Genomic DNA, 12108 nt, shown 5'->3' with positions numbered 1-12108 from the left:
ATCTCTACAAATGCTTCTGTTTCAAAATGTATATTTTTGCGTCCTTGCTCTAACACACGTAATTCTATAAAAGCATCCATGTCACTAATTTTAAGGACATCCTGTAGATTCGATGCATGTTTATCAACCTCTGCGTGCATAGGATGTTCTTTGATTATGTATATTTCTGCAATTTAAGTTTTCTGATAAAGTGAAACAAGTCAATTATAAAATGTAAACAGTTAAAGTTACTGTCTGAACAGAAAGACAATCCGCAATTTAAAAGACCCAGTTCGTCATCAAACAGGTTCCTGTCATATTTATAACATTTTGATTTACCCCATCCATTATAGTCCTACCACATGACCCTTCTTTGTTCCCATGGGGTCTTTGTTGGTTCTTGTTGAAGGCAAAAAGGTAATACATTTAGAAAAATATAATTCTTAAAAATAAATTTAAATAAAGAAATGCACATATAATAATAATATATACATATTTTTTTCAACTCAAACAAATTATAATATAACTAAACAATTTAACAAAAAATATATATTGCACATTCAAAGTGAAAAAATTAAATACATTTAATTTACAATATAATTAGTAAATAATTAAAAGTAGATTTTAAAAACACACCATTAAAATTAACCCACAAAAGGTTGCTAGATAAAATAAAAATATTAAAGTACAATAAAAATATACTGTAAAATAAATTCACAACATCAATTAAAATAAAAATAACAACATAATCACAAATAAATTCAAATAAAATAAAACATACATACTTACTTTATACCAACTGCCACAGGCCACCTGCCAGGACTCACCAGACATCTCTTTCATGGGCTTTTCTTTCAATCTGACTCCAGATGTTACTCATCTCCTTGCAGTCAGCCTCAAGGCCTCGGCACCAGGCGTTTCTTTGCCTTCCTCTTATCCTTTTCCCTTGAAAGTTCCAGATCAGGGATTGCTTGGTTGTGTTTGAAGCGGGCTTGTGGAGGATGTGACCTATTCAGCCCCCAGCATCTCTTCATGATTTCTTCATGAGCAGGGAGTTGGAAAGTCTGCTGCTATAGGTTGTTGTTGCTGATGGTGTTTGGTCAGCAGATTTGGAGTATTTTCCTCAGACAGGTGTTGATGAAGATTTGGTCTTTATTGATGGTGGTCACTGTTGTCCTCTATATTTCTGCTCCATACAGAAGGACTGATTTTACATTGGTGTTAAAAAGCCTGATCTTGGTTTGCAACATTTAGTCCTGGAGCTCTACATCTTCTTTGACTGAATGAAAGCAGTCCCTCCTTTGCCAATTCCTCCCTTGACATAAGCGTCTGTGCCACCCTGCTTGTCAAAGACACTGCCCAGATAGTTGAAGACCTCAATATCTTGAGGTGCATTGCCTGCAAGGGTGACTGCAGTTATACTGGTTGTGTTAGCCTCAATAGTCTTGTTTTTTTCCCTTTGAATCTTGGGGCCACGTTGTGCTGATGTGGTTGCCACACTGTCGGTCTTCTCTTTCATCTGCAGATGTGTATGGGAGAGTATGGCCAGGTCATCTGGAAAGTCTAGGCCATTGAGCTGCATCCAAGGTGTTCATTGGATCTCATTTCTTCTCCTTGTTGTGGATGTCTTCATGATCCAGTCTATGGCCAACAAGAAGCAAACAACCCTGGCAGATTCCAGAACTCACTTGGAAGGCTTCTGTGAGTTGTCCTCCATGGACCATCTTGAATGTAATTCCATCAAAAGAGTTCCTGATCAATCTTACAAGTTTATCTGGCACACTACAATGGCAAAGGAGTTTCCAAAGGGAGTCTCTTTCAACACTGTTGAATGCCTTCTCACAGTCTATAAAGTTAATATGGAGGGGAGAGTTCCATTCCATCGACTGCTCAATGATAATGTGCAGTGTTGCAATCCGGTCTGTGCAGGATCTGTCTTTGCAGATGCCGGCTTGCTGATCTTGAAACTGATGGCTGACTTGTTCCTTCATTCTGTTCAGGATGACTCTGTTGAATACTTTGCCTGGGGTTGATAGAAGAGTCATGCCTCTGTAAACTGCAGTTACTCAGGTCACCTTTCATAGGGAAATGACCTTTACATCGCGGTGAATTCACCGCGATGCCATTACAACATGGTCGTTACAACAACCGCATTGTTAGCACGCAATGCCATTACTACGCTAGTCATTACATCGACTTGCAGCAGATGGCGAACTAACATTAGAAATGGTATAGTTGACTATTTCAACACCTTCCCTACTGTTGACTAGGCTGGAGTTGGAATAGTAAATTTATATTTCTAATGTCAGCGCGCCATCTACTGCAAGTCGATGTAATGACTTGCGTAGTAATGGCATTGCGTGGTAACAACGCAGTCGTTATAACGACTGCGTTGTAATGCCACACAATGTAATGACTTGCATGGTAACAAGTCATATTCCCTTTCATAGGGATCTTGATGAGTTATCCCTCATTCCAGTTTGATGGCACCCTTTCCTCTTCCCATATCTAGCCAAAGATGGGATAGAGCCTGTCTACTGATGTTTCAATGACTACCTTCAGATCCTCTGCAGGAATGTTGTCCTGCTGCCTTCCCATTTCTCAGATGTTTGATTGCTTACCGTGTTTCTTTCTTGGTTGGTCTGCTACAGTCGATTGGCAAGTCCTTGTCAGCTAGCTGTATGTCTGGTGGAGACTGCGGCATGGGATCGTTCAGCAGTTTTTCAAAGTGCTCCACCCATCTTCATTGTTGTCTTTCATTACCCATAATTGTATGCTCAACTTTGTCTTTAACAAGTCTTTCTGACTTGCTGTATCTGCCAGAGAGTTTCCTTGTTATGTTGCAGAGTTCTTTCAAGTTTCCATGGCATGCTGCCTCCAGGGCTTTTGTGGCAAGACCATTGATGAATCTTCTTTAGTCTGCTCTTAATCTTCTCTTTGCTTCCTGGTTGGTTTTTTTGGATTCACCATGCGCTTTCACTTTTTCTGCTCTTGTTAGACTGGTGTTGATGGCAGACTTCATTTCCTTTCTCATTGGATTTTGTGGAGAGTCTTGGAGGAAATCCATTCTTTATGCTGGTGTTTCTTGGGGCCCAGTACCTCCTGGAAGGTTGATGTCACTGTTCCTTTGATCTTCTCAGACTGACTTTCTACTCAATCTCTGTCGTCCTCTAGTTCTTGCAGGACTTGAAACTTGCTACTAAGAGTGACTGAGTAATCACTCTGTTTCTGTGCATCTTTGAGGAGGGTGATGTTATATTGCTGGCATTGATTTATCGGTTCCACCATGCTTTCTTCAGCTTTAGCTTTAGCCTGTACATGACAAAGTGATGGTCTGACACCACATTGGCTCCTCCCATCACTCTCACATCCTGCAGGGACCATCAGAATTTCTTGCCAATGCAGCCACGGTCGATCTGATTCTCTGTTGAATTGTCTGGTGACACCCATGTTGCCTTGTGTATGCTTTTGTGTGTGAATATACCACCGCCTATCTCCAGGCTGTTCAGGAAACAGAGATCTTTGAGCCTTTCACTATTCTCGATCATGTGCCTGTTAGAAATGGGGGTCTCTAGTTGGCAGAGGTATGTACCTTTGTCCAAATAGGAACCCTTGCTTCTACTCAAGGTAAGGGGAATACACTTCTTAAATAACCCCTGCTCACCCCCTTGGTAGCTTGGCACCAGCAGACAGGCTTATCTCAGAGGCAGTGTGTAAAGCATTTGTGAACACATACAGTAATACAGTGAAAACACTACAAATGGACAGCACAGCAGTTTAGAAAAATAAGTAATCTTTATCTAAACCAAACAAGAAAAAAACGACAAAAATCCACAGTACAGTAATACAAATATGACTTTCAAATTGTAGAAATAGTTCAGTTCAAAGCAAATTGCAGATGCAATATTTTTCACACAAAGTACCTTGGATGCGTCGCGCACACAAACAAAAAGGGCAGCAGGGAAGATGATGCGTCGGTTCCTTACACTCAGGAAAGGTGATGTTTCGGTTCCTTGCTCCGGGGAAGGTGATGCATTGGTTCCTTACTGTTGGCAGGGTAGGTGATGCATCGGTTCCTTACCGGAGAGGAGGTGATGTGTTGGTTTCTTACTGCATGAGGAGGTGATGCGTCAGTTTCTTGCTGCGTCCCCCAATGATGCGACAGACCTGGCGCCTCAATGCGATACAATGATCCAAGATGATGTGTGGGTTCTTGCAGCCGCACAGCAGGGCTTGAATCTGGATCGGTGCGATGATCTCGGACTTTGGAGACACGTGCACTCGATGGAGCATGCGGCGTATTCTCGAGCCTCAGGCAGGCGCTGCAATGGTTTCTTCAACAATGCGTCAGAACAGGTGCCGATGTGTCACAATTCTTGTTGTTGCGTTGCTTTTCCAACTCCCAACAGCCACAACAACCTCCAGAGGTCCATAACAGCTAGAGGCACCTCTTGGCAGGTCAGAACTTCCAGCAAGGAAGTTCAGGAGAGCTGGGGGTGAAGTATTTGTGTCCCTGAGACTTCAGAACAGGAGCCAAGCTCTTCTTCAAGCCCTTGAAGATCTTACTCAAGCAGGGAACACAGCAAACAGCAAAGTCCTTTGCCCTTTCCTTTGCAGAAAGTTGTCACTGTAGGCCAACCCTAGACAGCAAATAGCACAGGGGCAGAATTCCTCCTCAGTTTCTCCAGCTCTTCTCCTTGGCCAAGGTTCCTCTTGATTTTCCAGAAGTGATCTAAAAGTCTGGGGTCTGGGCCCCTCTTTTTATACAGCAACTCTCTTTGTTCTCTCCTGGCCCAGAGCTCTGAGCCCAGTCCAAACCAGTTCTTGGGAGCACTTTACAAGTGCAAAAAAACCTCCATTGTCAGTGTGAGCCCCGGCTCCAGACATACCACTGGGGGGCAGAGCCATCATTGTGGAAGGCAGGCACAGTCCTATTCAGGTGGAGTTGCTACTCCTCCCAACACTCCGAATGCAGACCAGGCCTATTCAGCCTAGCGCTGACTCATCCACACTCTCTGGAGCCACTGCACATCCCCAGCCCCTGTCACTCCGAAGCCAGTCAATACACATCCTTGAAGAGGCATACTGTATTGCTAAGCAAGAAAATACCTACTTTCTAAAAGTGGTATTCTAGAACACAGAATGTACAAATCACTATCACTAAAAGATGCATTTTAACATTCTGTGTTCAGGCATTCTAAGCTTTATTTTCCTACCTTGTTCCCAGAGGTAGTTAGGCTTATAAGATGTTACAAGCAAACTCCCCATTCTATCCAATGGGAACTGGTAGCCTTGCAATAGTGAAATATGAAATTGGCAGTATTTCACTATCAGGACATATCACACACACCAGGGCATGTCCTACCATTCGCATACACTGCACCTGCCCACAGGGATACATTGAGACTACCTTAGGGGTGACTAACATGTAAGAAAAGGGAAGGTTAGGACATGGCAAGTGGGTGCACTTGCCAGGTCAACATGGGAGTGTGAGACTGAACACAGGCACTGCAATGGCAGGCCAGAGTTACATTTACAGGCTGCTTATGTGAGTGGCACCACCAGTGCTGCAGGCCCGCTAGATTTACAGGCCCTGGGCACACACAGTGCACTGTACTAGGGACTGACTAGTAAATCAAATAAGTCAATTATGGAAATAACAATCCATAACAACAATTTACAAAGGGAGCACATGCACTTTGGCACTGAAAAGCAGTGGCAAAGTGCCCAAAGCATCTAGACCAGCAAAACAAAGTCCAACACACAGCAAAAACACAGGAGGCAAAGTCAAAAATACTGGGGAAACCCACTCCAATGATGTCAGGTCTAACAGTGCCCATGACTTCTTTGTAACCAGTGTTGTTGCTTCTACTGTTGGCATTGAGTTCCCCCATCAGTATGATGATGTCTCACTCAAGGCATTTCTCTAAGATGGATTGGAATCTGTGAAACACTGTTCTTTTTTCTCTTCTTTGCTGTCATTTGTAGGTACATGGCACTGGATAACATTTATGTTGATCATCTTTTTCGTTATGCGGAAGGTCGCTGTGATGATTCGGGGACCATGGCCTTCTCATCCAATCGGAGCTCTGTTGGCTGCTGGTATTAGCATCGGCACTACTTCCTGAATGTGTGGGGTGTTCTCTTCCTAATTTCCAGACTACAGCAGTATTCCTCCTAGGGCCAGTCATTTCTGTCTGGACTGTGCCCATCTGGTCTCGCTGATGCCAAACAGGTCAAGGTTGTATTTTTCATCTTTGCTGCCACTTGGGCTGGCTTATCAGTCTCAAACATGGTTCTCATGCTCCATGCCCCTTTGGTCTTGATTGAAAGCAAGTGGATCAGCTGTGTGGCTTCCAAGGATTTCTGACTTTCGCCACAAAATGTCATTACTCTGTTTGAAGGAAATTCCTCTCTCACTAAGGCTGGGACGTCTTTTAGTTGATGTTTATGGAGCTAGGATTTGTTTACATGGTGGGGCAGCTAACCCAAATCATAACCCTCCTTCTTTCACAGCTGCGCTTGGGACCAGCCATGCAGGCTTAAAACAAGAACAGGAATGATTCAAAAATACTAATAAAGAAGCTACAACAATTAATAAAGTTAGATATATGTCCAAAGAAAGGAAAATATATTTTCAATGCTGCATGAAAATGTTTAAATAACTATCAAACTAGCAATTGATCTCCATTAAAATAAAAATTAAACCAAAAACACAAATAAAATAAAATACAAATAATATTAAAAATGTATCAATTATCATTGACGAGTTAGACATAGTTAGTAAAGTAGGTAAAGGAAAGGGTGTAACAAACCTTTTTCTATAGGATGCCATCCAGGGGGATTATTAAGGTAGGAGGGCTTTGTTTTAATAGAAACACTTTATGATAATTAAAAAATCTGGCAAACCAAATCCTCCATTACATTTTGTCATTTTTAATTTTTTATAGCTTCTACATGGAGTTTTATTATTCCAAAGAAACTTAGAAAAGTTTTGATCAACAATCTTATAAAACTTCATAGGAAATTGACAAGGGATCTGAGCTAGGGAATACAAATCTTTAGGCGCTATTACCATTTTTATTGAATCCATTTCCCCTCACCATGAAAGATGTAATGCAGGCCAGTTGGAGAATTTATGTTTCATGTAGTTTATAATTGATTTATCAAACAAATCGAGGGGAGAGAGGGCTTCAAGTAATAACAATGAATTTTATTGTTATCAAGGTCCAGCATACATGCCCATGAATAGGTGAAAACAGAAGGTATGCAGTTCCTAACGTGAATGCAAGGTGTGACAGAATAGCTAGGGGGTAACACGGTGGTGGCAGGGAACTGTGGTGAATAGCAGGAGTAAAAGTTACTCCTTGTTTGGAAAAGAAGACCCTCACACACCCAACAAGCGGGTGTCTTGCTTCATCACCGGGTCTTTGCTCCTTATCGGGCCGGCGGGTGCAATGCCCGATCAGGCACCTAATAGGGCCTTCCTAGCGGAGATCTTTTATTCCAACGCCGGTGAGTGAAGTGTGTGTGGGGTGGGAAAAACAATGTTAAGACATAAGGGAGTGTAGGTGCAAAAGAGGTTGAAGTGAAGAGATTAAAACAGGGGTAGGTGATCCACTAAATAATTTTTAATACAGTGTGGTCACCATCCTGGTTAAAAAATGTATAGTCCGCACATGTGACACCAGTAGTTAAGTGAGTGTATGTGCTGACGTGGTCAATAGGTCAACATGTTTCTTGCCTTTGTATATAATAAATGGCAATTCATCAGGACCGGGGAAATATTGCGGCTACCTACACCTCTTTGGTGGTGCCCAGTGTCTATAAGAGACTAAGTGGTGAGCACGCATACAGCACCCTAAAAAAGTGTGGTACCGTCTCTAAAAAGCACACCCTCCTGGGCTGTGCTGCATATAGGGCCGGGGGGAGTACACACTAAATTCTAGTGTCTGTTCCGTGACTCCGAAGACGCCGTCCACCTAGTAACGCGCCAGCCGCTTATGTCTTAACATTGTTTTTCCCACCCCACACACACTTCACTCACCAGCGTTGGAATAAAAGATCTCCGCTAGGAAGGCCCTATTAGGTGCCTGATCGGGTATTGCACCCGCCGGCCCGATAAGGAGCAAAGACCCGGTGATGAAGCAAGACACCCGCTTGTTGGGTGTGTGAGGGTCTTCTTTTCCAAACAAGGAGTAACTTTTACTCCTGCTATTCACCACAGTTCCCTGCCACCACCGTGTTACCCCCTAGCTATTCTGTCACACCTTGCATTCACGTTAGGAACTGCATACCTTCTGTTTTCACTCGTTTATAATTGATTCACAATTTAATGTAATCGTTTTTTTTTTTATAGAATTGGAAAACAGAATACCATGATATTTAGTTTTATCCCTTTGCTTTCTTGTATGGGTAACATATCAGGTGTGCAATGAAGATTGAGAGGAAATAAATCAGTTTGTTGGTATTTAATTAATTACCTGAAATCTGAGAGTATAATGAGATAATATCAAATAATGGAGGAAATGAGGATTCAGGATTACTAATAAGCAAAAGTATATCATCTGTATAAGCTAAAGCTTTTATGGTAACATCCTTGATATTAATTCCAGTAATAGAAATACATATTTTCATAGTAGTGAGTAAGGGTGCAATAACAAGAAGAAAAAACAAAGGAGACAAGGGACAACCCTGTCTGATATCTCTGAAAAGAGGAATTGACCATTAATAAACAGGCGAGTAGAAGGGCTTGAATAGAGAGCAGATATCATGCAAATAAATGAATCACCAAAATTAAATGCTGATAAGGTATGAAATAGATATTGCCAATGAACTTTGTCAAAAGCTTTTTCATCATCCAATGCTAGTACTCAAGATGGTAAAGATAAGGAAGACCCCTGTTCAATAGTATGTAATGAGACTCTAGTGTTGTTGACAGAGTATCTATGTTTCATGAAACCATTGATTGGGATGAATAAGGGACTCCAGTAAGGAAGTCAATCTGGTTGCAAGATGTTTGCATAGAGTTTACAATCTTGATTTATTAAGGAAATAGGGCGATGATTCGATACAATAGTTGTGTCTTTGTTAGGTTTTGGAAATACTATGATCAATACATCAGTAAAAGAACCAGAAGTTGAGCCTGAAGCACTAAAAAAGGTAAAACGTCTAAACAAATGAGAATGAGTTGCAAGGCAAATTCTTTATAAAATTCTGCTGGAATTCCATCTGGACCTAGAGATTTACATTTCTTAAGGGAATTAATATCCAGTTCAATTTCTTCGATAGAAATCGGAAAATCTAATTTATCTTTGGTTAACTGTGATATGTTAGGTAATCCACATTTATGTAAAAGATGGTCAATCAGGGAAGAATCCTCGAAATGAGGTTTATTGTATAAGGTTGAGAAATCATTTAGAAATTCATTAACAATATCCTTTTGGGAAAAAGCAATCTTTCCATTCGCACCATGAATTGTATTTATTTGAGTTTTGTCTTTTTTAATACGTAAATAGTTTGCCAAGAGTCTTCCAGATCTATTAGCATTAAAACAGAATTTGACTTTAGCTTTTCTACTTAATATTGAGTTAAACTCATAACAAAGCTTTCGCAACTGTATTTTGAATTGGAGTTCATTAGAGGTTATAAAAGTGTCTCAAATTTTGCAATTTGTTTATCTAATTCGTTAATTTTTTAATTGAAAGTTTTGTTTTCATGAGCCATAAGAGAAATAGATGTCCCTTTAATAGAAGCCTTAAACCCATCCCATCGAGTCACCATAGACATAGAGCCTTCTGGGTTAAAAGTTAAATATTCCTGGAGTGCTGATAACATTTTTGGTTTATTATTTTCATTAAGGACAATATGTGTATTCATATGCCATCTGGAGTGAGCCTGATAATTTGAACTATGTTGTAGAACCATAGAACTAAGAGCATGGTCAGAAATATCAATATTATAGATATCTGATGTAGAAACTGAATTAATTAATTGGCGAAAAATTAATAAATAATCTAATCTTGAATAAGAGTTATCAGGATTTGAAAAAAATTTAAACATTTTCTCAGTTAGGTGATGTAACCGTCAAATATCAACCAATTTAGGGGCTGATTACGATGGCAGGCGGATCGCCACCGCCGGGCCAGTGGTGGCGATCCGCCTGCCATCGTAACCTGATTTACCCACCGCTAGATTACAATGGTGGTGAGTAACGTGGCAGACGCAAAGTCCGTCTGCCGCTTTTCCCCGGTCGGCAATCGTTCCGATATATTAGGATGCTGGGATGTAAAGGCCTCTCCATGGCAGCATCACCGCCATCGAAAGGCTGGCGGGGATTTGCATTGGTGGCTCATTGCGGTCCCCTCGGGGGGTTGGGGGGGTGGAGGGTGCACTTGGGGGGCATTTCCATGCATAAGGTGGCAGGCACCATGCGGTGCCTGCCACATTGTGCATGGAAATGCACAACATGGCAATTTGGCATTGCAGCGGGTGCTGCTTACAGCAGCATCCGCTGCAATGTTAAACTGCGGAATGCGACCGCCAAGGTGGCGGTCGCATCCTAATTCACGGTGTGAGACCGCCGCATGTCTGGCGGCCGGTCCCAACACGCGGGGATGGACTTAAATTCACCCGCCATCCTAATCACCCCCTTAGTTGTTTTAAAAAATAACTTTAGAGTGAAAAAAGCTCTACGTGGTCGATATTTAGTTAGTGATTATCCATCTAATAAAGGATCACGTATAAGGTTATAAATCTCCTCCAACAATAAGTTGGACAGTGCCTAACTTGAGCACTTCTGTAGTAAAAAGTGACCAAAAATTGGGGTCATCAGTAGTTGGAGCACACACGTTAATTATAAATACAGTGCCTTGAATCTTAATGTTCACTATAATATAACAACCTTCTGCATCTGAAGATTTGTTTGACATTTGAAAATGCAATCTTTTTGCAAAGAGGATAGTAACACTATTTTTTCAATGTACAGCTGGAGAAGATATAACAGTAACAACCCATTTTTTCTTCATGAAAGCTAAAACTGTGTCATCAATATGTGTCTGTTGTAAAAATCAAATATCCACTTTAAAAATTCCTAAATAATCTAAAATTCGAGTACGCTTCACAGGATGTCTTAAACCTTTAACATTCAAGGATACAATTTTAATATTATTGACATTGGCCATTATGTAGAAAAGAAAGTACAGAGAAAAATAAAAGAGATGTAATTTAAAGCATAGAAGAGTAAAAGGTAGCTCTAGAAATGAATGAACATGAAAGACACATACAAACACAGAAAAAGACAACAGCTGAAGATTAATAACATTCTTGAAACGCACACATGGAAGCATGACCGAACCACTAATGCCCTATATGAAATTACATAAATAGGCTAACTAGAAAGAACAATGAAATTAATACTCAGGTAGCAGTCTCATGCGTATCCATGGGGAGCTGCGAATGTTGATCCAAAAAGAGATGAAGGCCTTCAGGTCACGGAAAGAACTTTGAGAAACCCTCTTTCCAAATTTGTATAGTCAAGGGGTCAAATAGACCATATTTGAAACCAAGAGTTCTCAATCATGGTCTAAGATCATTGAAGTATTTGCAAAGTTTAACAGTTTCTTTTGCAAAGTGCTGGTGTATGAACATTTTATTGCCATTAACCATTAAGGAAGAGATTTCTCATGCTTCTTTCTGTATCAACACTAGTTGATGATGACGTAAAACTTTAAAGATTATTTGTCGTGTTTATTCTGGTGTGGATCACGAGAAGAGGGAATCCTATTGGCCTTATCAATCTCAAATTTCTCAGGAAATTTGGACGCAAGAGAAAAGGTAACAAATTATTCAAATATAACCTACACTCATTACCTCCCCCTTCTTCCGGTAAGTTAAAAATACGCAAGTTATACTGTCTATTACGATATTCCAAATAAAGACGTAGATTAGACAAAGGTAATATTTTTGCTGAAAGCGGTGAGAAACTTTCAATTTTAACTTTATTGTCCTGAATTTTAATTGCATTGTCAGCTACTTTAATTGAAAGACTAGCCATGTCTTTTGTATATTTTTAATCTCTGACGCAATAGAATCTGTGTTAGAATGAATAGCTTGAATCTCCTCAAGTAG

At 40.6% G+C, this 12108-nt stretch overlaps 2 pseudogenes; both read right to left on the bottom strand.

Moving 5' to 3' along the window:
- Positions 1 to 802: 802 nt before the first annotated feature.
- Positions 803 to 3527, bottom strand: LOC146855404 (uncharacterized; annotated as a pseudogene).
- A 627-nt stretch (positions 3528 to 4154) lies between these two features.
- Positions 4155 to 6369, bottom strand: LOC146855403 (uncharacterized; annotated as a pseudogene).
- Between the last annotated feature and the right edge of the window lie 5739 nt (positions 6370 to 12108).

This window comes from Triturus cristatus, chromosome 4_1 (assembly GCF_964204655.1).
Source record: "Triturus cristatus chromosome 4_1, aTriCri1.1, whole genome shotgun sequence".
In the NCBI taxonomy this organism is placed as follows: Eukaryota; Metazoa; Chordata; class Amphibia; order Caudata; family Salamandridae; genus Triturus; species Triturus cristatus.
Note: the sequence above shows the minus strand (reverse complement) of the source record. Positions and strands in the feature narration are given on the sequence as shown.